This window comes from Phalacrocorax aristotelis, unplaced genomic scaffold (assembly GCF_949628215.1).
Source record: "Phalacrocorax aristotelis unplaced genomic scaffold, bGulAri2.1 scaffold_92, whole genome shotgun sequence".
Classification (NCBI taxonomy): Eukaryota; Metazoa; Chordata; class Aves; order Suliformes; family Phalacrocoracidae; genus Phalacrocorax; species Phalacrocorax aristotelis.
In genome coordinates this window covers 120,453-145,748 of record NW_027441286.1, presented here as the reverse complement: position 1 = coordinate 145,748, position 25,296 = coordinate 120,453, and the positions used below count along the sequence as shown (strand labels likewise).

At 53.9% G+C, this 25,296-nt stretch overlaps 1 long non-coding RNA gene across 1 annotated transcript in view; it reads left to right on the top strand.

Moving 5' to 3' along the window:
* Positions 1 to 25,296, top strand: part of LOC142051272 (uncharacterized) — a 102,635-nt gene that overhangs the window by 6,619 nt on the left and 70,720 nt on the right. The window contains exons 3-6 of the long non-coding RNA XR_012658384.1: positions 3,510 to 3,701; positions 3,960 to 4,069; positions 13,430 to 13,621; positions 13,880 to 13,989. This is a non-coding gene — a long non-coding RNA (uncharacterized LOC142051272). The remainder of the gene's footprint in view (positions 1 to 3,509; positions 3,702 to 3,959; positions 4,070 to 13,429; positions 13,622 to 13,879; positions 13,990 to 25,296) is intronic.

Sequence of the window (25,296 nt, the reverse complement as noted above, 5' to 3'; positions counted from 1 at the left end):
CCCGTCCCTCACTTTTAATGCCCGTTATCCTTCACCAGCACACTCTCCCTTGGTTCCCATCCTCGTTTCTGAATTCCTCCTGCTTTGCCACGTAGCCCGTGACTTTTTTCTTAATCTCTCTCTGTCTGCCTCAACGCTCCCCCCGTGCTTTTTAATTCGTCTTCTCTGCTCTGTACCCTGCTACTGTTCTTGCCTTTCTGAGTTCTTCTCTGTCCAGCTCCCTTTCCCTATTCATGAATTCCTGTTCTTCCTGCAGCCACCGCTGTTCCCTGTGACCTCCATCTCTCTCTGTCCAGCTCCCTGTCCCTAGGTTTTAATTCCTGCCTCTGCCCGCTGTAGCCTGTCTAGATGTTTCTCTCGGCCTCTCTCTCTGTCCGGCTCCCTCTCTCTGTGTTCTAATTCCACGTTCTCTGTCACGTGGACCCGTGCTATTTGTTTGTCCTCATCTCTCTCTGTCCAGCTCCTTGCTGCGACGTTTTATTTCCTCATTTCCTCCCTCTCTGTCTTTGTAGCCCATTGCTGTTGGTTTGTTTTTTTCTTTTTTTTCACTTGTTTCTTCATGTGTCTCTGTCTGCCTCCCAGTCCCTGATCTTTAATTCCTCCTTCCCTGTAGGCCGCTGTTCCTTTTTTCCATTCTACATTGTGTTCTCTTTGGTCTCGTGTTCTTATTCATTGATTCCCTCCTCGCTGCCCTGTGGCTTGTCCCCATTTTATTGTTGCTTCTCTCTCCCTCTCTCTGGCTTCTTGCCCCTGTTTTTAAAATTCCTCCCTCTCTTCTCTCTTCCCTGTAGGCCGTGTGATCTTTAGCCTTTCTCCATGTCTTTCTGCCCATCTCTCTGTGTCTATTCATTAATTCTTCCCTCTCTGCCCTGTAGCCTGTAGCTTCTGTCCTTTCTCCATCTTGCTGTCCCTGGCTCCCGCGTGACCCTATGCTAGAATTGTTTCTCTCTTCTCTCCGTACGCATTGCGATTCCTTTTGCTCTCTGTCTCCCTTTGGTTTTTTTCTTTTTTTTTTTCTGGCTCCCTGTCCCTAATTCTTAATTCTCTGCCTTCTCGTGCCCCATGGTTTGTTCTGTGGGGTTCTCTCGCGGTTCCCTCGCAGTTCCCTCCAGTCCATACTGGGCTATATTGGTCTAGTCCATACTGGGCTATATTGGTCTGTCCCGGCTTCCTCCCACTTCTTTCCCAGTGCCTCACAGTAGGTCCCGGTTCCGTCCATGGGATGAACTGTGAGGGAACTGTGAGGGAACTGTGAGGGAACTGTGAGGGAACTGTGAGGGAACTGTGAGGGAACTGGGAGGGAACTGGGAGGGAACTGGGAGGGAACTGGGAGGGAACTGGGAGGGAACTGTGAGGGAACTGTGAGGGAACTGTGAGGGAACTGTGAGGGAACTGTGAGGGAACTGTGAGGGAACTGTGAGGGAACTGTGAGGGAACTGTGAGGGAACTGTGAGGGAACTGTGAGGGAACTGTGAGGGAACTGTGAGGGAACTGTGAGGGAACTGTGAGGGAACTGGGAGGGAACTGGAGGGAACTGGGAGGGAACTGGGAGGGAACTGGGAGGGAACTGGGAGGGAACTGTGAGTAGGGGGGCGGCCCCCCGGGCCCCAGCCCCCCCCCCCCCTCGCCTGGGGCCAGGGCGCCGCGGCCGCCGGCCCCTTCCTCCTCTGCCCGCTCCCGTCGCAGACGGCTCGGTATGTGTCACGAGCGGCAGCCCCGTTCAGCAGCTCTCGGAGGGCGCGCGGCTGTGCCCGGCCGTGACCGGGGCCCGCAGGGGTTTCCCGCTCGCTCCGAGAAGGCGCTGGCCCCGAGCCGGCGCGTCCCGCCCCGCCCGGCCCTCGGCGCCCTCGCGAGCTGAGCGCGGCCCGGCCAGCAGGGGGCGCTGGCGCTCACCGGCTGGGCGCGGTGGCGGGGCCGGTGGGGGCCGTTCCTTCCGGCCGCCCTTTAAGGGCCGCCCCGCGGGGCTCGGGCTTCCGGTGGCGCGTGCGCGGCGCGTCGGAGCGGGGGCGGGAGCGGTGCGTGTGGAGGCCGAAGGGCCGGTGCGTGTGGCGGCCGGGTCGCGAGGCGTCCCTGTGCGGTGCCGGGGCCCTCTGCGGCCCGGCGTGGGAAGCCCGCGGCCGGCGGAGCCTGCTCGGAGCTGGGCGGGGAGCGCCGCGGCGGTCCGGCCGCCGGCAGCCATCCCCTGCGGTGGCCGGCAGCCCCTCGGGACGCCTGGAGGCCTGGCGGTGCCCGAGCCTCGCCTGCGGCAGCCGCCTGAGAGAGCAGCGCGGCCCGTGTCCGGGGGCCGGAGAGCGCTGGTGGGTGAGTTCGGGCAGCGGGGGGCGGGTGTGTGTCTCCGGGCGGGGCCGGGGGGCTCCGTGCCCCGCAGAGGAGCCCCGGTCGGGCATCGTTCGCTTCCGAACAATGCAGGTCTGTCCCTGGTTATTTTCTGTGTACAGTGTTTCGGGCCACCTGAAAGCCTTTGGCCGGGTAGGTTTGGTGCGGGGCGATGGCAGGTGTGGACCCTGAAAGATCTCGGGTGGGGGGCGTGGGAGGTATTTCTTGCCTTAAAACTCTGAGCCCACCTCGCGTGTCATGTCGTGTTATCATGTCGTGAGTCTCGTGACTGTGGCAAATGGCTGAGTCGGGCGTTTTCTGATAACTAACTTCTGAACGTGTGCGTGTGTAGGCACGGGGAGATTTGTGCAGGGTGACGGAGCCCCTTGTGCTTCTGTGCTAATGTCTACCTGTTCTAGACCTCCAGTGTTGGAAAGCCTTTGTTTAGTGCCTAGTTGTGGCTGCGTAACTGCTGTTGCGCCTGCAGCTGTGCTCGCAGGGATGCTGGGTGGCTCCGCATCAAACCGGCCGCCGGGCGGCCGGGTTGTGCCGCAGAGCATGCCGGGAGCTGTAGTCCTTGCGGCTGCCGGGCGGCCGGGTTGTGCCGCAGAGCATGCCGGGAGCTGTATTCCTGGCGCAGTGGCTGCCGGCCCTGTCACGTGGTTCGCCGGGCATGGCGGGAGGCGCGGTCTTCCGGCGCTCGGGTGCCGGCCGGCCGTGGCGCGTACGGTACGCGAGGTGTATTTTTGGGGTTGGCTTCGTGTTGATTACTGGGGGCTTGCGGGTGCGGCCGCTTCCCGAGAAGCGGTGAGTTCCCCGGGAGCTGACAGAAGGGAAGAGGGAAAGGAGGAGGACGATGACCTTTTCCCCGTGCCCAGGGCGCAGATGATGGCCGCCTCCCCGGCCCACCGGAGGTCCCGCTCAGCCTCCCCGGGCACCCCTTGCCCCGTGCGCCTGCCCCCAGCTCCGGCACCTCCCCATAAGCGTGCTGCATAGCCTTAGGCCGCCCCCAGGCCCTGTCGTGAAGGCAGCAAGCCGTCCCTCAAGCGCACTGGATTCCCCCTTGGTGCAGGGGCCCTTAGCAGTAGCGTGGGGAGGGAGCGGTGTGTCCAGAAGCCCCTGCAGAAGGAGAGGCTTTGGCCAGGGTCGATCGACGGTAATGACGGTCACTGTTTCTTCTTTCCCTCTCCCAGAGACCGTGCTGAGGACGTGGTTGTCTGTCCTTCCCCCGGGGATGCCGTTGCCTGCGGCCGTCTCAGGCTCGCGTGGCTTCTCTCTGCCCGTCCTCGCCGTCCTCGCAGCGCAGGGCCGAAAAGGGATAGACAAAGCCCTTCCCGGCTGCGGACAGGAGCTGCCTCAGCTGAAGCTGGAGACGCCAACGAAAGGTAAAGAAGAAGAAACTGAAGGTGCTCTGGCTGCCAGCTGCCTTCCTGCCGCAGGCAAGAGAGAGCCTGTCCATGCAGGTGGGGGAGGAAGGATCCCCCTTCATAGCCCGCAGCGGGCCAGGCCACCAACGTGCACCGTAGGGTCTGTACGCGTAACCCGGAGTTGGGTACGGGCGTGTAGTGCACGAGCGAGCTAGGCTACGTGCCTAGGAAGCCTCATCTGGTAAGAGCTGTAAGATACCCACGTATTCTCTTCAGGTGGAGGACGGCCTAGAGTCTGGAGCTGCAGAAGAGGCAGGGAGGAGAGGAGGGGAAAGAAGCATCTGAACGGCTAAATTGTGCCAGCAGCGCTGAGAGCGAGAGTCGCGGTGAGTCCTGGGCCACTGGGGCCCCGTTGCCTCTCTTGTGCGTCCTGGGCCCTCCCTGTCTCTCCCCCGGCCCCCTCTCTTTCCTTACCTGCTGCAAAATTTACTTTTTTTTTTTGCGCCCCCCCCCCCCCCCCCCGCACCTTCTTTCTCCATCTCGCTCTGAGTGTCTCCCTGCCTCCCCGTCTTTTCAGTCCTCCCTCTCTCTGTCCTGTAGCCTGTGGCTCCTTTTTCTTTCTCCGCCTCTCTCTGCCTGGCTCTGGCTCCGTGTTTTTTTTTTTTTATTCCTCCTGCTCTGTCCTGTAGCCTGTCGGTGTTTTGTTGTTCTCTGGCTCTCTTGATCTGACTCCCTGTGTTACCGAAAAACGCGTTAAAATCGGAAACGACTCCTCAACACCAATTTAGTATTAAAGAGCAGGCATTCTTTATTCGTGGCGCCGGATGCACGGGGGATCGCTCCTCCTGGCGTGCGTACCTCACGCACCTTTCCCGTACAATTTGTAGATCAATGTTTTACGTATTCATACATATTCATTATTGTCCTGTCTGCTGATTGGTACAAACTTGCTCGTTCCGTATGTAAATCGCTGCGCAGGCTCGGTTGTCCTCTTCCGTTGTTCTCTTCTGAGTAGGTGGTGTTACTTGGGTCGGTGGTGGTCTGTGAGTCGGTGGTCGCGATCTCCCCCTGCCGGAATTACCTTTTAGCTTCTCGGCTCTTACTCTTGGCAGTCTTGGCTAGTTTTCTCAGTCCGCTAAGCGAAACCGCGTTTTGTCATCCTTTTCTGACAGAAGCACGTTGTCTGTTGTTCTGTTCGCATTAACGATCGCCTAGGCACTAAAATGCAGATCGACAGATGCGCTGATTGGTACGCTCCATGTTCCCGTAATGGAACACCGTCTCTGGTTGATTTCATCACTTTGGTTACATTTCCCCTGTTTGGAAGTTCTGGAAGTTCTGAAATAATAATTTTCTCAATACTTCCATCCTAGATCAATAATATTCCACTATGTCAGTTTAGTGTTTGCTTCATGTTCTGAAATTTTTCACTTGATTGTGGTCTCCAGGGTGTATGCAGGTCCCATTTTCTACCCAAAATTTTATTAATTTGTTGAAGTACCTCTGCAAAAAAATGTGGTGCTCTATCAGAGGACATTCCCGTTGGCACTCTAAATCTTGGTATTATTTCCTTCAGCAACGTCTTAACTACTACTCTAGCTTTGTCGGTGCAGCACGAGAAAGCTGCTGGCCATCTAGAAAATTTGTCAATCAGCACTGACAAATACTGCTCTATCTATTTTGTCTGGGTAACTCAGAGAACTTAATTTGCTAATAATTTCCGGGAGAATTTTTTGTTTTGTTACTCCTAAAGGTTGTTTCCTTTGGTTCAGGGGATTATTTCTAGGACAGATTGGACACTTAGCTACTATGGGTTTAACTATTCTTGTCGTGCCTACACACGCTACAGATGTTTTTAAACTCAAAACCGTAGCGCCTACAGCCTAATGTGTTTGCTCATGGTTTTCTTTTGCAAGTTCTGTCATAACTTGTGGGGTGGTTGTTGTTATTACTTGTTTTTCTGGTGTTACCTACCATCTCTCTGTGTTTTGTGATGCTTCCAATTGTTCTGCTAATTGCTCATCCAATTTATTATATCTCGGTTTCAACTTTGGAATTCTGATCTGTTTTACTGGTACTAGTGCAAGGATACCTTGCTCTGCAGTCCTCTTTGCAGCTTTATCGGTCAGTCGTTTGCTTATGTTTACAGCCGTCTGGCCAAATTGATGAGCTTTGCAACGCTTTACCGCCACTTCTTTTGGTTTCTGCACGTCTTCCGGAAGTTGGAGAATTTCTTCTTTATGCTGTATTGATGATTCTTGGGCTGATGGCAGTCCTTTCTCCTTCCCAATAGCTCCATGATCGTGGATCACACCAAATGCACGTTTGGAATCAGTCTAGATATTTATCCTTTGTCCTTCTGCCATTCGCAGAGCTCGCTTCAATGCTACCAATACTGCTTTCTGTGCTGAGGTGTTTGCAGGCAGCACCCCTGACTCCATTCCCTCGGCGGCGATAACGACAGCATATCCGGCCATTCGCTTCTCTTCTCGCCCAGAGCTTCTTCCATCTGTAAACAACTCCAGATCAGGATTTTCCCAGAGGTTTGTGTCTCAGGTCTGGTCTGCTGGAATAGACTTGTTCAATAGTTAGCAAGCGATCGTGTTCTAAATTGTCCGTAAGGTTTTCTGTTGTTAAAAACATAGCAGGATTCAGTATAGCAGTAGTCTTCGATTCCACATCGTCTTGTTCTAACAGAACAACTTGATATTTCAACATTCTGCTAAGGGATAGCCAACGACCCCCCTTTTGTTCTAAAACAGTCACCGCTATGTGCGGGACATATACTGTCATCTTCTGTCCCATTGTTAACTTTGGGGCTTCCCGGATCGGCAGCGCTGTTGTTGCTACTGCCCGTAAACACCTAGGCCATCTTTTACTCGCGTGGTCAGGTTGTTTGGAGAAGTAGCCCACAGGTCTCTTCCAGGTTCCCAGTCGCTGTGTCAGCACTCCAAGGGCTAAATGTTGTCTTTCGTGGACAAACAACTGAAAAGGTTTAGCGAAATCAGGTAGGCCTAATGCAGGGGCCATCATCGAGGCTCTTTTCAGTTCTTTGAATGCCGTTTGGCATCCGGGCGTCCAGGTTAAATATTTATCCTTTTGAGTCTTTCAATGCCTCAAATAATGGTTTTACATACAGTCTACAGTTCAGAATCCAGAGCTGATGCTATTTCATTGTTTTCAGAAAAGCTCTCAGTTCCTTCGGGCTGCTAGGTTCGGGAATTTGACAAATAGTTTCTTTCTTTTCACTTTCTAATTGTCTTTGTCTTTGAGATATTTCAAATCCTAAATAAATGGCTGCTTCTTTTCCTATTTGGGTTTTGTTTCTGGAAACTCCGCATCTTCCTTGGCCGAGAAAATTTAAAAATTTCAAAACATTTTTCTTTACTTTGTGCCGCTATCAGAATGTCATCCGCATTCTGTAACAAGATGCCTCTCCCTGGGTTCTGTTTTTTCTATATCTCTAATTTTTTTTTGCCAGCTGAGTCTCAAGTATCGTAGGACTATTTTTAAATCCTTGTGGAAGTACGGTCCATGGTAGCTGTGTCTTTCATTCTGTGGTGGGGCTTTCCCATTGCAAAGCAAATAGGCTTTGACTTTTTATGCCTGGAGGTATGCAAAAGAAGGCGTCCTTCAAATCTAGTACAGTAAACCATTTATGCTCCTCCTTTAAAAGAGGTCAGTAAAGTGTATGGATTAGCTACTACCGGATGTATATCTTGGACCACCTGATTTATAGCCCTTAAATCGTGAACTAGCTAATACTCTTTGCCTCTAGATTTCTTTACTGGCGACACAGGAGTACTATATTCTGATTCACATTCCACTAAAAGCTCATATTCTGAAAAATTTTATAATTAACTTCTGTAATCCTTTTCGAGCCTCTCGCTTAATAGGGTATTGTTTTTGTCTTACGGGCTTGGCTCCAAGCTTTAAGGTTACTTTTACCGGCTCTGCCCACTTAGATCGCTCCGGAGCTCCGCTCGCTCAAACCAAAGGAATTACTACGTTTTCCACTTCCTTGGGAACCTGTTCCTCCCTGGAGGAATCCTGTAACATAAACGCTCTCGCCTCTGTGGCTTTTGATTCTGGTATTAGTGATTTAATCTCTCCATCTTTAAAAGTTACTTGAGCATCTAATTGACCTAATAGATCTCGTCATAACAGAGGCAGTGGACATTCAGGCATATGCAGAAACTGGTGAGTTGCCCATTGCTTCTCCAATTTAAACTTTAATGGCTCTGAGAGGGGCTAATTTTTCTTTGCCCTGTTGCGCTAGCAACATCTACTGATTTATGATCAAATTTCTCTTCACGTGTATTCAATACCAAATAAGTGGCTCCCGTATCTACCAAAAATTCTATTTCTTCATTCCGTAGCTTCAGTGTAACCAGGTGTTCAGCTAGGGTTGATTCCCCTGGTCTCCTTCATGCCAAGCTACTTCAAGCATTTAACCCAGATCTCTGGATTCAGGTTGTTCTAGTTTCTGAAGGTTGTTTTCTCTCCCCCCGCCCCCATCTGGGGCTGATTGTCTTATGAATATAGAGACCAGCTGAATTGCTTTTTCTGGTTTTTCTGGGTTCAAATGAGTATATTTTCTGGTGGTCACCTTCAGTCTTTCCATAAAGGCTGAAGGGGACTCACTTAATTCTTGTCTCACTTCATAAATTTTGACCAATTTATTGCTTTTGGCATTGCTTGTCTTACTCCAAATAAAATCTCTCTCTGACATCTAGTCAACATTCCCCTGGGTCCTGGCTGATTAGGGTCCCACTCGGGATTTGTAGATGGAAAATTCTTATTCATTGTTCTCTGTAAATTCCCGTTAGCATGTGCTCCCTGCACCTGCCTTCTGGCTGTATTCAGTACTATTTTCTTGTCAGTTTCATCAAGCGAAGTATCCAGTATCACAAGTAGAGCAACACTCTTTCAAGTTCTCACCACGTTTTCCTCTTTTCAGAAACATTGCCGTAGAATCTTGTGGACATACCTCACGCTGTTTCTGCTGCTCGGGATGATTCCACGGTGTAAAGAACAAATCAACATATGCCACTTCTTCCCATTTGCCTTCCCTTTTTACAAAACAACATTAATTGCAAGATGGTACGATATTGCAATGTCTCATGTTCTGGCCATTTGTGCCCACCTTCCAATTGATACGTTGGCCACCAATGATTGCAATATTCAATTAATGGTTTCCGAGTTAGTGGGTCACCGCCCCCGACGTCTTTCCAGTGCTTCAAAATACATTGCAAAGGTGTTCTCTGTGGGATAGGTTTCCTACTCAGTAATGCTCCCGTCTCCCAGTCAACTAGTAGTTGTGATTGTGCGCTATCGCAAATAGTAGTCAGAGGGACTCCAACCCCCGTTAGAGGTCTCACTGGAAATCTGCCACTGGGATCTGTAGCCCCCTGCTAGATATCCCTGGAGACTTCAACCCCCTGTTGAAGACTCCCCTACCCTCGGGTCCCGCTCCACAGGCTTTCGCCTAGCAGAGACTTACCAACCGAGGCACCTCTTGGCCCCGACCCTGCGTGGCTTTCGCCGCGCCTTACGGGCAGGCCTGTGGGACTCAAACCCGCTATCCTATCCTATGTGGGAAACTAACCCCACGTATTATTCTACCTAAGTTTCTTCTTCAAAGAATGCCTTGTTTACCTCAATCCAGGGGATCTTGCTCAGAATTCTCTGGCCCGGGGATCGGAAGCTCTCCCGGAGAATTCCTCGGGGCCGGCTGCAGGTCCCACGATCCCACGGATCCGTCGAGATTCAAAAGCAGGTTCCCACCTGGGGTGCCAAAACTGTTACCGAAAAACGCGTTAAAATCGGAAACGACTCCTCAACACCAATTTAGTATTAAAGAGCAGGCATTCTATATTCACGGCGCCGGATGCACGGGGGATCGCTCCTCCTGGCGTGCGTACCTCACGCACCTTTCCTGTACAATTTGTAGATGAAAATTTTACATACTCATACATAGTCGTTATTGTCTTGTCTAGCGATGGGTACAAACTTGCTCGTTCCGTATGTCAATCACTGCGCAGGCTCGGTTGTCCTCTTCCGTTGTTCTCTTCTGAGTAGGTGGTGTTACTTGGGTCGGTGGTGGTCTGTGAGTCGGTGGTCGCGATCTCCCCCTGCCGGAATTACCTTTTAGCTTCTCGGCTCTTACTCTTGGCAGTCTTGGCTAGTTTTCTCAGTCCGCTAAGCGAAACCGCGTTTTGTCATCCTTTTCTGACAGAAGCATGTTGTCTGTTGTTCTGCTGACATTAACGATCGCCTAGGCACTAAAATGCAGATCGACAGGTGCGCTGATTGGTACGCTCCATGTTCCCGTAATGGAACACCGTCTCTGGTTGGTTGATTTCATCGCTTTGGTTACACCTGTTCCTGTTGTTCAGTTTCTTCTTTTTTGGCTTTGTGTGATTCTCTCTGTGATTCTGTTTTTCTCTGCCTCGCTTTTCCCAGCTCCCCGTCCCTCACTTTTAATGCCCGTTATCCTTCACCAGCACACTCTCCCTTGGTTCCCATCCTCGTTTCTGAATTCCTCCCTCTTTGCCACGTAGCCCGTGACTTTTTTCTTAATCTCTCTCTGTCTGCCTCAACGCTCCCCCCGTGCTTTTTAATTCGTCTTCTCTGCTCTGTACCCTGCTACTGTTCTTGCCTTTCTGAGTTCTTCTCTGTCCAGCTCCCTTTCCCTATTCATGAATTCCTGTTCTTCCTGCAGCCACCGCTGTTCCCTGTGACCTCCATCTCTCTCTGTCCAGCTCCCTGTCCCTAGGTTTTAATTCCTGCCTCTGCCCGCTGTAGCCTGTCTAGATGTTTCTCTCGGCCTCTCTCTCTGTCCGGCTCCCTCTCTCTGTGTTCTAATTCCACGTTCTCTGTCACGTGGACCCGTGCTATTTGTTTGTCCTCATCTCTCTCTGTCCAGCTCCTTGCTGCGACGTTTTATTTCCTCATTTCCTCCCTCTCTGTCTTTGTAGCCCATTGCTGTTGGTTTTTTTTTTTTTTTCCACTTGTTTCTTCATGTGTCTCTGTCTGCCTCCCAGTCCCTGATCTTTAATTCCTCCTTCCCTGTAGGCCGCTGTTCCTTTTTTCCATTCTACATTGTGTTCTCTTTGGTCTCGTGTTCTTATTCATTGATTCCCTCCTCGCTGCCCTGTGGCTTGTCCCCATTTTATTGTTGCTTCTCTCTCCCTCTCTCTGGCTTCTTGCCCCTGTTTTTAAAATTCCTCCCTCTCTTCTCTCTTCCCTGTAGGCCGTGTGATCTTTAGCCTTTCTCCATGTCTTTCTGCCCATCTCTCTGTGTCTATTCATTAATTCTTCCCTCTCTGCCCTGTAGCCTGTAGCTTCTGTCCTTTCTCCATCTTGCTGTCCCTGGCTCCCGCGTGACCCTATGCTAGAATTGTTTCTCTCTTCTCTCCGTACGCATTGCGATTCCTTTTGCTCTCTGTCTCCCTTTGGTTTTTTTCTTTTTTTTTTTTCTGGCTCCCTGTCCCTAATTCTTAATTCTCTGCCTTCTCGTGCCCCATGGTTTGTTCTGTGGGGTTCTCTCGCGGTTCCCTCGCAGTTCCCTCCAGTCCATACTGGGCTATATTGGTCTAGTCCATACTGGGCTATATTGGTCTGTCCCGGCTTCCTCCCACTTCTTTCCCAGTGCCTCACAGTAGGTCCCGGTTCCGTCCATGGGATGAACTGTGAGGGAACTGTGAGGGAACTGTGAGGGAACTGTGAGGGAACTGTGAGGGAACTGTGAGGGAACTGTGAGGGAACTGTGAGGGAACTGTGAGGGAACTGTGAGGGAACTGTGAGGGAACTGTGAGGGAACTGTGAGTAGGGGGGCGGCCCCCCGGGCCCCAGCCCCCCCCCCGCCTGGGGCCAGGGCGCCGCGGCCGCCGGCCCCTTCCTCCTCTGCCCGCTCCCGTCGCAGACGGCTCGGTATGTGTCACGAGCGGCAGCCCCGTTCAGCAGCTCTCGGAGGGCGCGCGGCTGTGCCCGGCCGTGACCGGGGCCCGCAGGGGTTTCCCGCTCGCCCCGAGAAGGCGCTGGCCCCGAGCCGGCGCGTCCCGCCCCGCCCGGCCCTCGGCGCCCTCGCGAGCTGAGCGCGGCCCGGCCAGCAGGGGGCGCTGGCGCTCACCGGCTGGGCGCGGTGGCGGGGCCGGTGGGGGCCGTTCCTTCCGGCCGCCCTTTAAGGGCCGCCCCGCGGGGCTCGGGCTTCCGGTGGCGCGTGCGCGGCGGAGCGGGGGCGGGAGCGGTGCGTGTGGAGGCCGAAGGGCCGGTGCGTGTGGCGGCCGGGTCGCGAGGCGTCCCTGTGCGGTGCCGGGGCCCCTCTGCGGCCCGGCGTGGGAAGCCCGCGGCCGGCGGAGCCTGCTCGGAGCTGGGCGGGGAGCGCCGCGGCGGTCCGGCCGCCGGCAGCCATCCCCTGCGGTGTCCGGCAGCCCCTCGGGACGGCTGGAGGCCTGGCGGTGCCCGAGCCTCGCCTGCGGCAGCCGCCTGAGAGAGCAGCGCGGCCGTGTCCGGGGGCCGGAGAGCGCTGGTGGGTGAGTTCGGGCAGCGGGGGGGCGGGTGTGTGTCTCCGGGCGGGGCCGGGGGGCTCCGTGCCCCGCAGAGGAGCCCCGGTCGGGCATCGTTCGCTTCCGAACAATGCAGGTCTGTCCCTGGTTATTTTCTGTGTACAGTGTTTCGGGCCACCTGAAAGCCTTTGGCCGGGTAGGTTTGGTGCGGGGCGATGGCAGGTGTGGACCCTGAAAGATCTCGGGTGGGGGGCGTGGGAGGTATTTCTTGCCTTAAAACTCTGAGCCCACCTCGCGTGTCATGTCGTGTTATCATGTCGTGAGTCTCGTGACTGTGGCAAATGGCTGAGTCGGGCGTTTTCTGATAACTAACTTCTGAACGTGTGCGTGTGTAGGCACGGGGAGATTTGTGCAGGGTGACGGAGCCCCTTGTGCTTCTGTGCTAATGTCTACCTGTTCTAGACCTCCAGTGTTGGAAAGCCTTTGTTTAGTGCCTAGTTGTGGCTGCGTAACTGCTGTTGCGCCTGCAGCTGTGCTCGCAGGGATGCTGGGTGGCTCCGCATCAAACCGGCCGCCGGGCGGCCGGGTTGTGCCGCAGAGCATGCCGGGAGCTGTAGTCCTTGCGGCTGCCGGGCGGCCGGGTTGTGCCGCAGAGCATGCCGGGAGCTGTATTCCTGGCGCAGTGGCTGCCGGCCCTGTCACGTGGTTCGCCGGGCATGGCGGGAGGCGCGGTCTTCCGGCGCTCGGGTGCCGGCCGGCCGTGGCGCGTACGGTACGCGAGGTGTATTTTTGGGGTTGGCTTCGTGTTGATTACTGGGGGCTTGCGGGTGCGGCCGCTTCCCGAGAAGCGGTGAGTTCCCCGGGAGCTGACAGAAGGGAAGAGGGAAAGGAGGAGGACGATGACCTTTTCCCCGTGCCCAGGGCGCAGATGATGGCCGCCTCCCCGGCCCACCGGAGGTCCCGCTCAGCCTCCCCGGGCACCCCTTGCCCCGTGCGCCTGCCCCCAGCTCCGGCACCTCCCCATAAGCGTGCTGCATAGCCTTAGGCCGCCCCCAGGCCCTGTCGTGAAGGCAGCAAGCCGTCCCTCAAGCGCACTGGATTCCCCCTTGGTGCAGGGGCCCTTAGCAGTAGCGTGGGGAGGGAGCGGTGTGTCCAGAAGCCCCTGCGGAAGGAGAGGCTTTGGCCAGGGTCGATGGACGGTAATGACGGTCGCTGTTTCTTCTTTCCCTCTCCCAGAGACCGTGCTGAGGACGTGGTTGTCTGTCCTTCCCCCGGGGATGCCGTTGCCTGTGGCCGTCTCAGGCTCGCGTGGCTTCTCTCTGCCCGTCCTCGCCGTCCTCGCAGCGCAGGGCCGAAAAGGGATAGACAAAGCCCTTCCCGGCTGCGGACAGGAGCTGCCTCGGCTGAAGCTGGAGACGCCAACGAAAGGTAAAGAAGAAGAAACTGAAGGTGCTCTGGCTGCCAGCTGCCTTCCTGCCGCAGGCAAGAGAGAGCCTGTCCATGCAGGTGGGGGAGGAAGGATCCCCCTTCATAGCCCGCAGCGGGCCAGGCCACCAACGTGCACCGTAGGGTCTGTACGCGTAACCCGGAGTTGGGTACGGGCGTGTAGTGCACGAGCAAGCTAGGCTACGTGCCTAGGAAGCCTCATCTGGTAAGAGCTGTAAGACACCCACGTATTCTCTTCAGGTGGAGGACGGCCTAGAGTCTGGAGCTGCAGAAGAGGCAGGGAGGAGAGGAGGGGAAAGAAGCATCTGAACGGCTAAATTGTGCCAGCAGCGCTGAGAGCGAGAGTCGCGGTGAGTCCTGGGCCACTGGGGCCCCGTTGCCTCTCTTGTACGTCCTGGGCCCTCCCTGTCTCTCCCCCGGCCCCCTCTCTTTCCTTACCTGCTGCAAAATTTACTTTTTTTTTTTGCGCCCCCCCCCCCACCTTCTTTCTCCGTCTCGCTCTGAGTGGCTCCCTGCCTCCCCGTCTTTTCAGTCCTCCCTCTCTCTGTCCTGTAGCCTGTGGCTCCTTTTTCTTTCTCCGCCTCTCTCTGCCTGGCTCTGGCTCCGTTTTTTTTTTTTTTTTTATTCCTCCTGCTCTGTCCTGTAGCCTGTCGGTGTTTTGTTGTTCTCTGGCTCTCTTGATCTGACTCCCTGTGTTACCGAAAAACGCGTTAAAATCGGAAACGACTCCTCAACACCAATTTAGTATTAAAGAGCAGGCATTCTTTATTCGCGGCGCCGGACGCACGGGGGATCGCTCCTCCTCGCGTGCGTACCTCACATAGCTTTCCCGTACAATTTATAGATGAAAATTTCACATACTCATACATAGTCATTATTGTCCTGTCTGCTGATTGGTACAAACTTGCTCGTTCCCTATGTCAATCACTGCGCAGGCTCGGTTGTCCTCCCAGTACAGTGCGAGGAATGGGGACGTACAGTGCGGGGAACGGGGACGTACCATGATCTACTGGGTTGTACTGGGAGGGAACTGGGACGTACTGGGAGGCTCTACAATGTCCTGGGATGTCCTGGGATGTAGTGTGGAGGAACTAGGATGTACAGGCTTGTACTGGGTTGTACCGGGTGGAACTGGCAGGGATTTGGGATGTACCAGGATGTACTGGGATGTACTGGGAGGTAACTGTTATGTACTGGGAAGGAACTGGTAGGGAACTGGGATGTACTCGTATGTACTGGGAGGGAAGTGTTATGTACTGAGGGGAACTGGGACGTACTGGGATGTGCTGGGAGGGAACTGTGAAGTACTGGGATGTACTGGGAGGGAACTGGGATGTACTGGGATGGAACTGGGATGTACTGGGATGTACTGGGAGGGCACTGGAACGTAATGGGATGTACTGGGAGGGAACTGGGGTGTACTGGGAGGCACTACAATGTGCTGGGATGTCCTGGGATGTACCGTGGAGGAAGTAGGGTGTACAGGCTTGTACTGGGTTGTACCGGGTGGAACTAGCAGGGATTTGGGATGTACCAGGATCTACTGGGATGTACTGGGATGTACTGGGAGGGAAGTGTTATGTACTGAGGGGAACTGGGACGTACTGGGATGTGCTGGGAGGGAACTGTGAAGTACTGGGATGTACTTAGAGGGAACTGGGATGTACTGGGAGGGAACTGGGATGTACTGGGTGGGAAGTGTTGGGAATTGGGATTTACTGGGAGGGAACTGGGATGGACTGGGAGGGAGCTGGGATGTAGTGGGACATACTGGGAGGGAACTGGGATGTACTGGGGTGTACTGGGAGGGGACTGTTATGTACTGAGGGGGAACTGGGATGTACTGGGAGTGAACTGTGAAGTACTGGGATGTACTTAGAGGGAAGTGGGAGGGAACTTGGATGTAGTGGGAGGGAACTGGGATTTACTTGGAGGAAAGTGGCATGTACTGGGCTGTACTGGAATGGAACTGGGAGTGAACTGTGTGTGAACTGTGAGGGAACTGGGATGTACTGTGAGGGAACTGGGATGTACTGGGATGTACTGGGATGCACTGGTAGGGATCTGGGATGTACTGGGCTGCACTGGTAGGGAACTGGGATGTACTGGGAGGAATCTGGAATGTCCCAGTTGACACCCACTTCCCTCCCAGTGCCTCCCAGTATATCCCAGTTTCCTCCCAGTACATCCCAGTAAATCCCAGTTTGCTCCCAGTACATCCCAGTACATCGCAGTACATTCCAGTTCCGTGCCTGTACATCCCAATACATCCCCGTTCCATGCCAGTACATCCCAGTTCCCTACCAGTTCATCCCCGTACATCCCAATTCCCTCCCGGTTCACTACCACTTCTTTCCCAGTGCCTCCCAATACATCCCAGTTCCGTCCCATTACATCCCAGTATATCCCAGTTCCCTACCAGTACATCCCAGGTCCCTCCCAGTACTGGGAGGGACCTGGGATGTACTGGGAGGCACTACAATGTGCGGGGATGCCCTGGGATGTACTGTGGAGGAACTAGGATGTACAGGCTTGTACTGGGTTGTACCGGGTGCAACTGGCAGGGATATGGAATGTACCAGGATGTACTGGGATGTACTGGGAGGTAACTGTTATGTACTGGGAAGGAACAGGGAGGGAACTGGGATGTACTGTGAGGGAACTGGGACGTACTGTGAGGACACTGGGATGTACTGTTATGTACTGGGAGGGAAGTGTTATGTACTGAAGGGAACTGGGACGTACTGGGATGTACTGGGAGGGAACTGTGAAGTACTGGGATGTACTGGGAGTGAACTGGGAGGGAACTGGTATGTAGTAGGATGTACTGGGTGGGAACTGGGATGTACCAGGATGTACTGGGATGTACTGGGAGGGAACTGGGATGTACTGGTATGTACTGGGAGGGAACTGGGATGTACTGGGGACATACTGGCAGGGAACTGGGATGTACTGGGAGGGGATTGGGATGTACTGGGAGGGAACTTGGATGTATTGGGAGGGAAGTGTTATGTACCAAGGGGGAACTGGGACGTACTGGGATGTAGTGGGAGTGAACTGTGAAGTACTGGGATGTACTGTGAGGGAACTGGGATGTACTGGGAGGGAACTTTGAAGTACTGGGATGTACTTAGAGGAAACTGGGAGGCAACTGGGATGTAGTGGGACGTACTGGAATGGAACTGGGAGTGAACTGTGTGTGAACTGTGAGGGAACTGGGATGTACTGTGAGGGAACTGGGATGTACTGGGAGGGACTGGGAGGGATCTGGGATGTACTGGGCTGCACTGGTAGGGAACTGGGATGTACTGGGAGGACACTGGAATGTCCCAGTTGACACCCACTTCCCTCCCAGTTTCCTCCCAGTATATCCCAGTTTCCTCCCAGTATATCCCAGTTTCCTCCCAGTATATCCCAGTTTCCTCCCAGTATATCCCAGTTTCCTCCCAGTAAATCCCAGTTTCCTCCCAGTACATCCCAGTAAATCCCAGTTCGCTCCCAGTACAACCCAGTACATCGCCGTACATTCCAGTTCCGTTCCTGTACATCCCAATACATCCCCGTTCCATGCCAGTACATCCCAGTTCCCTACCAGTTCATCCCCGTACATCCCAATTCCCTCCCGGTTCACTACCACTTCTTTCCCAGTGCCTCCCAATACATCCCAGATCCGTCCCATTACATCCCAGTACATCCCAGTTCCCTCCCAGTACATCCCAGATACCTCCCAGTACTGGGAGGGAACTGGGATGTACTGGGAGGCACTACAATGTGCGGGGATGCCCTGGGATGTACCGTGGAGGAACTAGGATGTACAGGCTTGTACTGGGTTGTACCGGGTGGAACTGGCAGGGATTTGGGATGTACCAGGATCTACTGGGATGTACTGGGATGTACTGGGAGGTAACTGTTGTGTACTGGGAGTGAACTGGGAGGGACCTGGGATGTACTGGAAGGCACTACAATGTGCGGGGATGCACAGGGATGTACCGTGGAGGAACTAGGATGTACAGGCTTGTACTCGGTTGTACCGGGTGGAACTGGCAGGGATTTGAAATGTCCTAGTATCTACTAGGATGTACTGGGATGTACTGGGAGGTAACTGTTGTGTACTGGGAGTGAACTGGGAGGGAACTGTGAAGTACTGGGATGTACTTAGAGGGAACTGGGATGTACTGGGAGGGAACTGGGATGTACTGGGTGGAAAGTGTTGGGAATTGGGATTTACTGGGAGGGAACTGGGATGGACTGGGAGGGAACTGGGATGTAGTGGGACATACTGGGAGGGAACTGGGATGTACTGGGGTGTACTGGGAGGGAATTGTTATGTACCGAGGGGGAACTGGGATGTACTGGGAGTGAACTGTGAAGTACTGGGATGTACTTAGAGGGAAGTGGGAGGGAACTTGAATGTAGTGGGAGGGTACTGGCATTTACTTGGAGGAAAGTGGCATGTACTGGGCTGTACTGGAATGGAACTGGGAGTGAACTGTGTGTGAACTGTGAGGGAACTGGGATGTACTGTGAGGGAACTGGGATGTACTGGGACGTACTGGGACAGACTGGGAGGGATCTCGGATGTACTGGGAGGGATCTGGGATGTACTGGGAGGCACTACAATGTGCGGGGATGCCCTGGGATGTACTGTGGAGGAACTAGGATGTACAGGCTTGTACTGGGTTGTACCGGGTGGAACTGGCAGGGATTTGGGATGTACCAGGATCTACTGGGATGTACTGGGAGGTAACTGTTATGTACTGGGAAGGAACTGGTATGTACTGGGATGTACTGGTATGTACTGGGAGGGAAGTGTTATGTACTGAGGGGAACTGGGACGTACTGGGATGTACTGGGAGGGAACTGTGAAGTACTGGGATGTACTTAGAGGCAACTGCAATGTGCTGGGAGGGAACTGTGAAGTACTGGGATGTACTTAGAGGGAACTGGGATGTACTGGGAGGGAACTGTGAAGTACTGGGATGTACTGGGATGTACTGGGATGTACTGGGAAGGCACTGGAATGTAATGGGATGTACTGGGAGGGAACTGGGATGTACTGGGAGGCTCTACAATGTCCTGGGATGTCCTGGGATGTAGTGTGGAGGAACTAGGATGTACATGCTTGTACTCGGTTGTACCGGGTGGAACTAGCAGGGATTTGGGATGTACCAGGATCTACTGGGATGTACTGGGATGTACTGGGAGTGAAGTGTTATGTACTGAGGGGAACTGGGACGTACTGGGATGTGCTGGGAGGGAACTGTGAAGTACTGGGATGTACTGGGAGGGAACTGGGATGGACTGGGAGGGAACTGGGATGTAGTGGGACATACTGGGAGGGAACTGGGATGTACTGGGGTGTACTGGGAGGGGACTGTTATGTACCGAGGGGGAACTGGGATGTACTGGGAGTGAACTGTGAAGTACTGGGATGTACTTAGAGGGAAGTGGGAGGGAACTTGGATGTAGTGGGAGAGAACTGGGATTTACTTGGAGGAAAGTGGCATGTACTGGGCTGTACTGGAATGGAACTGGGAGTGAACTGTGTGTGAACTGTGAGGGAACTGGGATGTACTGTGAGGGAACTGGGATGTACTGGGACAGACTGGGAGGGATCTGGGATGTACTGGGATGCACTGGTAGGGAACTGGGATGTACTGGGAGGAAACTGGAATGTCCCAGTTGACACCCACTTCCCTCCCAGTGCCTCCCAGTATATCCCAGTTTCCTCCCAGTACATCCCAGTAAATCCCAGTTTGCTCCCAGTACATCCCAGTACATCGCAGTACATTCCAGTTCCGTGCCTGTACATCCCAATACATCCCCGTTCCATGCCAGTACATCCCAGTTCCCTACCAGTTCATCCCCGTACATCCCAATTCCCTCCCGGTTCACTACCACTTCTTTCCCAGTTCCGTCCCATTACGTCCCAGTTCCGTCCCATTACATCCCAGTACATCCCAGTTCCCTCCCAGTACATCCCAGGTCCCTCCCAGTACATCCCAGTTCCCTCCCAGTACTGGGAGGGAACTGGGATGTACTGGGAGGCACTACAATGTGCGGGGATGCCCTGGGATGTACTGTGGAGGAACTAGGATGTACAGGCTTGTACTGGGTTGTACCGGGTGGAACTGGCAGGGATTTGGGATGTACCAGGATGTACTGGGATGTACTGGGATGTACTGGGATGTACTGGGAGGTAACTGTTATGTACTGGGAAGGAACAGGGAGGGAACTGGGATGTACTGGTAGGGAACTGGGATGTACTGGGAGGGAACTGGGACGTACTGTGAGGACACTGGGATGTACTGTTATGTACTGGGAGGGAAGTGTTATGTACTGAGGGGAACTGGGACGTACTGGGATGTACTGGGAGGGAACTGTGAAGTACTGGGATGTACTGGGAGTGAACTGGGAGGGAACTGGTATGTAGTAGGATGTACTGGGTGGGAACTGGGATGTACCAGGATGTACTGGGATGTACTGGGAGGGAACTGGGATGTACTGGGAGGGAACTGGGATGTACTGGGATGTACTGGGAGGGAACTGGTATGTACTGGGAGGGAACTGGGATGTACTGGGGACATACTGGCAGGGAACTGGGATGTACTGGGAGGGGATTGGGATGTACTGGGAGGGAACTTGGATGTATTGGGAGGGAAGTGTTATGTACCACGGGGGAACTGGGACGTACTGGGATGTAGTGGGAGTGAACTGTGAAGTACTGGGATGTACTTAGAGGAAACTGGGAGGCAACTGGGATGTAGTGGGACGTACGGGAATGGAACTGGGAGTGAACTGTGTGTGAACTGGGAGGGAACTGGGATGTACTGTGAAGGAACTGGGATGTACTGGGAGGGACTGGGAGGGATCTGGGATGTACTGGGCTGCACTGGTAGGGAACTGGGATGTACTGGGAGGACACTGGAATGTCCCAGTTGACACCCACTTCCCTCCCAGTTTCCTCCCAGTATATCCCAGTTTCCTCCCAGTATATCCCAGTTTCCTCCCAGTAAATCCCAGTTTCCTCCCAGTAAATCCCAGTTTCCTCCCAGTAAATCCCAGTTTCCTCCCAGTAAATCCCAGTTTCCTCCCAGTACATCCCAGTAAATCCCAGTTCGCTCCCAGTACATCCCAATACATCGCCGTACATTCCAGTTCTGTTCCTGTCCATCCCAATATATCCCCGTTCCATGCCAGTACATCCCAGTTCCCTACCAGTTCATCCCCGTACATCCCAATTCCCTCCCGGTTCACTACCACTTCTTTCCCAGTGCCTCCCAATACATCCCAGTTCCGTCCCATTACATCCCAGTACATCCCAGGTCCCTCCCAGTACATCCCAGGTCCCTCCCAGTACATCCCAGCTCCCTCCCAGTACTGGGAGGGAACTGGGATGTACTGGGAGGCACTACAATGTGCGGGGATGCCCTGGGATGTACCGTGGAGGAACTAGGATGTACAGGCTTGTACTGGGTTGTACCGGGTGGAACTGGCAGGGATTTGGGATGTACCAGGATCTACTAGGATGTACTGGGATGTACTGGGAGGTAACTGTTATGTACTGGGAAGGAACTGGGAGGGAACTGGGATGTACTGGGAGGGAACTGGGACGTACCGTGAGGACACTGGGATGTACTGGTATGTACTGGGAGGGAAGTGTTATGTACTGAGGGGAACTGGGACGTACTGGGATGTACTGGGAGGGAACTGTGAAGTACTGGGATGTACTGGGAGTGAACTGGGAGGGAACTGGTATGTAGTAGGATGTACTGGGTGGGAACTGGGATGTACCAGGATGTACCAGGATGTACTGGGAGGGAACTGGTATGTACTGGGAGGGAACTGGGATGTACTGGGATGTAGTGGGAGGGAACTGGGAGGGAACTGGGATGTACTGGGAGGGAACTGGTATGTACTGGGAGGGAACTGGGATGTACTGGGACATACTGGCAGGGAACTGGGATGTACTGGGAGGGGATTGGGACGGACTGGGAGGGAACTGGGATGTACTGGGCTGCACTGGTAGGGAACTGGGATGTACTGGGAGGAAACTGGAATGTCCCAGTTGACACCCACTTCCCTCCCAATGCCTCCCAGTATATCCCAGTTTCCTCCCAGTATATCCCAGTTTCCTCCCAGTACATCCCAGTAAATCCCAGCTCGCTGCCAGTACATGCCAATACATCGCTGTACATTCCAGTTCTGTTCCTGTACATCCCAATACATCCCCGTTCCATGCCAGTACATCCCAGTTCCCTACCAGTTCATCCCCGTACATCCCAATTCCCTCCCGGTTCACTACCACTTCTTTCCCAGTGCCTCCCAATACATCCCAGTTCCGTCCCATTACATCCCAGTACATCCCAGGTCCCTCCCAGTACGTCCCAGTTCCCTCCCAGTACATCCCAGGTCCCTCCCAGTACTGGGAGGCACTACAATGTGCGGGGATGCCCTGGGATGTACTGTGGAGGAACTAGGATGTACAGGCTTGTACTGGGTTGTACCGGGTGGAACTGGCAGGGATTTGGGATGTACCAGGATCTACTGGGATGTACTGGGAGGTAACTATTATGTACTGGGAAGGAACAGGGAGGTAACTGGGATGTACTGGTAGGGAACTGGGATATACTGGGAGGGAACTGGGACGTACTGTGAGGACACTGGGATGTACTGGTATGTACTGGGAGGGAAGTGTTATGTACTGAGGGGAACTGGGACGTACTGGGATGTACTGGGAGGGAACTGTGAAGTACTGGGATGTACTGGGAGTGAACTGGGAGGGAACTGGTATGTAGTAGGATGTACTGGGTGGGAACTGGGATGTACCGGGAGGGAACTGGGATGTACTGGGAGGGAACTGGGATGTACTGGGAGGGAACTGGGATGTACTGGGATGTAGTGGGAGGGAACTGGGAGGAAACTGGGATGTACTGGGAGGGAACTGGTATGTACTGGGAGGGAACTGGGATGTACTGGGACATACTGGCAGGGAACTGGGATGTACTGGGAGGGGATTGGGACGGACTGGGAGGGAACTGGGATGTACTGGGCTGCACTGGTAGGGAACTGGGATGTACTGGGAGGAAACTGGAATGTCCCAGTTGACACCCACTTCCCTCCCAATGCCTCCCAGTATATCCCAGTTTCCTCCCAGTATATCCCAGTTTCCTCCCAGTACATCCCAGTAAATCCCAGCTCGCTGCCAGTACATGCCAATACATCGCTGTACATTCCAGTTCTGTTCCTGTACATCCCAATACATCCCCGTTCCATGCCAGTACATCCCAGTTTCCTACCAGTTCATCCCAGTACATCCCAATTCCCTCCCGGTTCACTACCACTTCTTTCCCAGTGCCTCCCAATACATCCCAGTTCCGTCCCATTACATCCCAGTACATCCCAGTTCCCTCCCAGTACGTCCCAGTTCCCTCCCAGTACATCCCAGGTCCCTCCCAGTACTGGGAGGGAACTGGGATGTACTGGGAGGCACTACAATGTGCGGGGATGCCCTGGGATGTACTGTGGAGGAACTAGGATGTACAGGCTTGTACTCGGTTGTACCGGGTGGAACTGGCAGGGATTTGGGATGTACCAGGATCTACTGGGATGTACTGGGAGGTAACTGTTGTGTACTGGGAGTGAACTGGGAGAGAACTGGGATGTACTGGGAGGGAACTGGGATGTACTGTGAGGACACTGGGATGTACTGGTATGTACTGGGAGGGAAGTGTTATGTACTGAGGGGAACTGGGACGTACTGGGATGTACTGGGAGGGAACTATGAAGTATTGGGATGTACTTAGAGGGAACTGGGATGTACTGGGAGGGAACTGGGAGTGAACTGGGAGGGAACTGTGAAGTACTGGGATGTACTTAGAGGGAACTGGGATGTACTGGGAGGGAACTGGGATGTACTGGGTGGAAAGTGTTGGGAATTGGGATTTACTGGGAGGGAACTGGGATGGACTGGGAGGGAACTGGGATGTAGTGGGACATACTGGGAGGGAACTGGGATGTACTGGGGTGTACTGGGAGGGAACTGTTATGTACCGAGGGGGAACTGGGATGTACTGGGAGTGAACTGTGAAGTACTGGGATGTACTTAGAGGGAAGTGGGAGGGAACTTGGATGTAGTGGGAGGGAACTGGGATTTACTTGGAGGAAAGTGGCATGTACTGGGATGTACTGGAATGGAACTGGGAGTGAACTGTGTGTGAACTGTGAGGGAACTGGGATGTACTGTGAGGGAACTGGGATGTACTGGGATGTACTGGGACGGACTGGGAGGGAACTGGGATGTACTGGGAGGGATCTGGGATGTACTGGGATGCACTGGTAGGGAACTGGGATGTACTGGGAGGAAACTGGAATGTCCCAGTTGACACCCACTTCCCTCCCAGTGCCTCCCAGTATATCCCAGTTTCCTCCCAGTACATCCCAGTAAATCCCAGCTCGCTGCCAGTACATCCCAGTACATCGCAGTACATTCCAGTTCCGTTCCTGTACATCCCAATACATCCCCGTTCCATGCCAGTACATCCCAGTTCCCAACCAGTTCATCCCCGTACATTCCAGTTCCCTCCCGGTTCACTACCACTTCTTTCCCAGTGCCTCCCAATACATCCCAGTTCCGTCCCATTACATCCCAGTACATCCCAGGTCTCTCCCAGTACATCCCAGTTCCCTCCCAGTACATCCCAGGTCCCTCCCAGTACTGGGAGGGAACTGGGATGTACTGGGAGGCACTACAATGTGCGGGGATGCCCTGGGATGTACTGTGGAGGAACTAGGATGTACAGGCTTGTACTGGGTTGTACCGGGTGGAACTGGCAGGGATTTGGGATGTACCAGGATCTACTGGGATGTACTGGGAGGTAACTGTTATGTACTGGGGAGGAACAGGGAGGGAACTGGGATGTACTGGTAGGGAACTGGGATGTACTGTGAGGGAACTGGGACGTACTGTGAGGACACTGGGATGTACTGGTATGTACTGGGAGGGAAGTGTTATGTACTGAGGGGAACTGGGACGTACTGGGATGTACTGGGAGGGAACTGTGAAGTACTGGGATGTACTGGGAGTGAACTGGGAGGGAACTGGTATGTAGTAGGATGTACTGAGTGGGAACTGGGATGTACTGGGAGGGAACTGGGATGTACTGGGACATACTGGCAGGGAACTGGGATGTACTGGGAGGGGATTGGGACGGACTGGGAGGGAACTGGGATGTACTGGGCTGCACTGGTAGGGAACTGGGATGTACTGGGAGGAAACTGGAATGTCCCAGTTGACACCCACTTCCCTCCCAATGCCTCCCAGTATATCCCAGTTTCCTCCCAGTATATCCCAGTTTCCTCCCAGTACATCCCAGTAAATCCCAGTTCGCTCCCAGTACATCCCAGTACATCGCAGTACATTCCAGTTCCATTCCTGTACATCCCAATACATCCCCGTTCCATGCCAGTACATCCCAGTTTCCTACCAGTTCATCCCCGTACATCCCAATTCCCTCCCGTTTCACTACCACTTCTTTCCCAGTGCCTCCCAATACATCCCAGTTCCGTCCCATTACATCCCAGTACATCCCAGTTCCCTCCCAGTACATCCCAGTTCCCTCCCAGTACTGGGAGGGAGCTGGGATGTACTGGGAGGC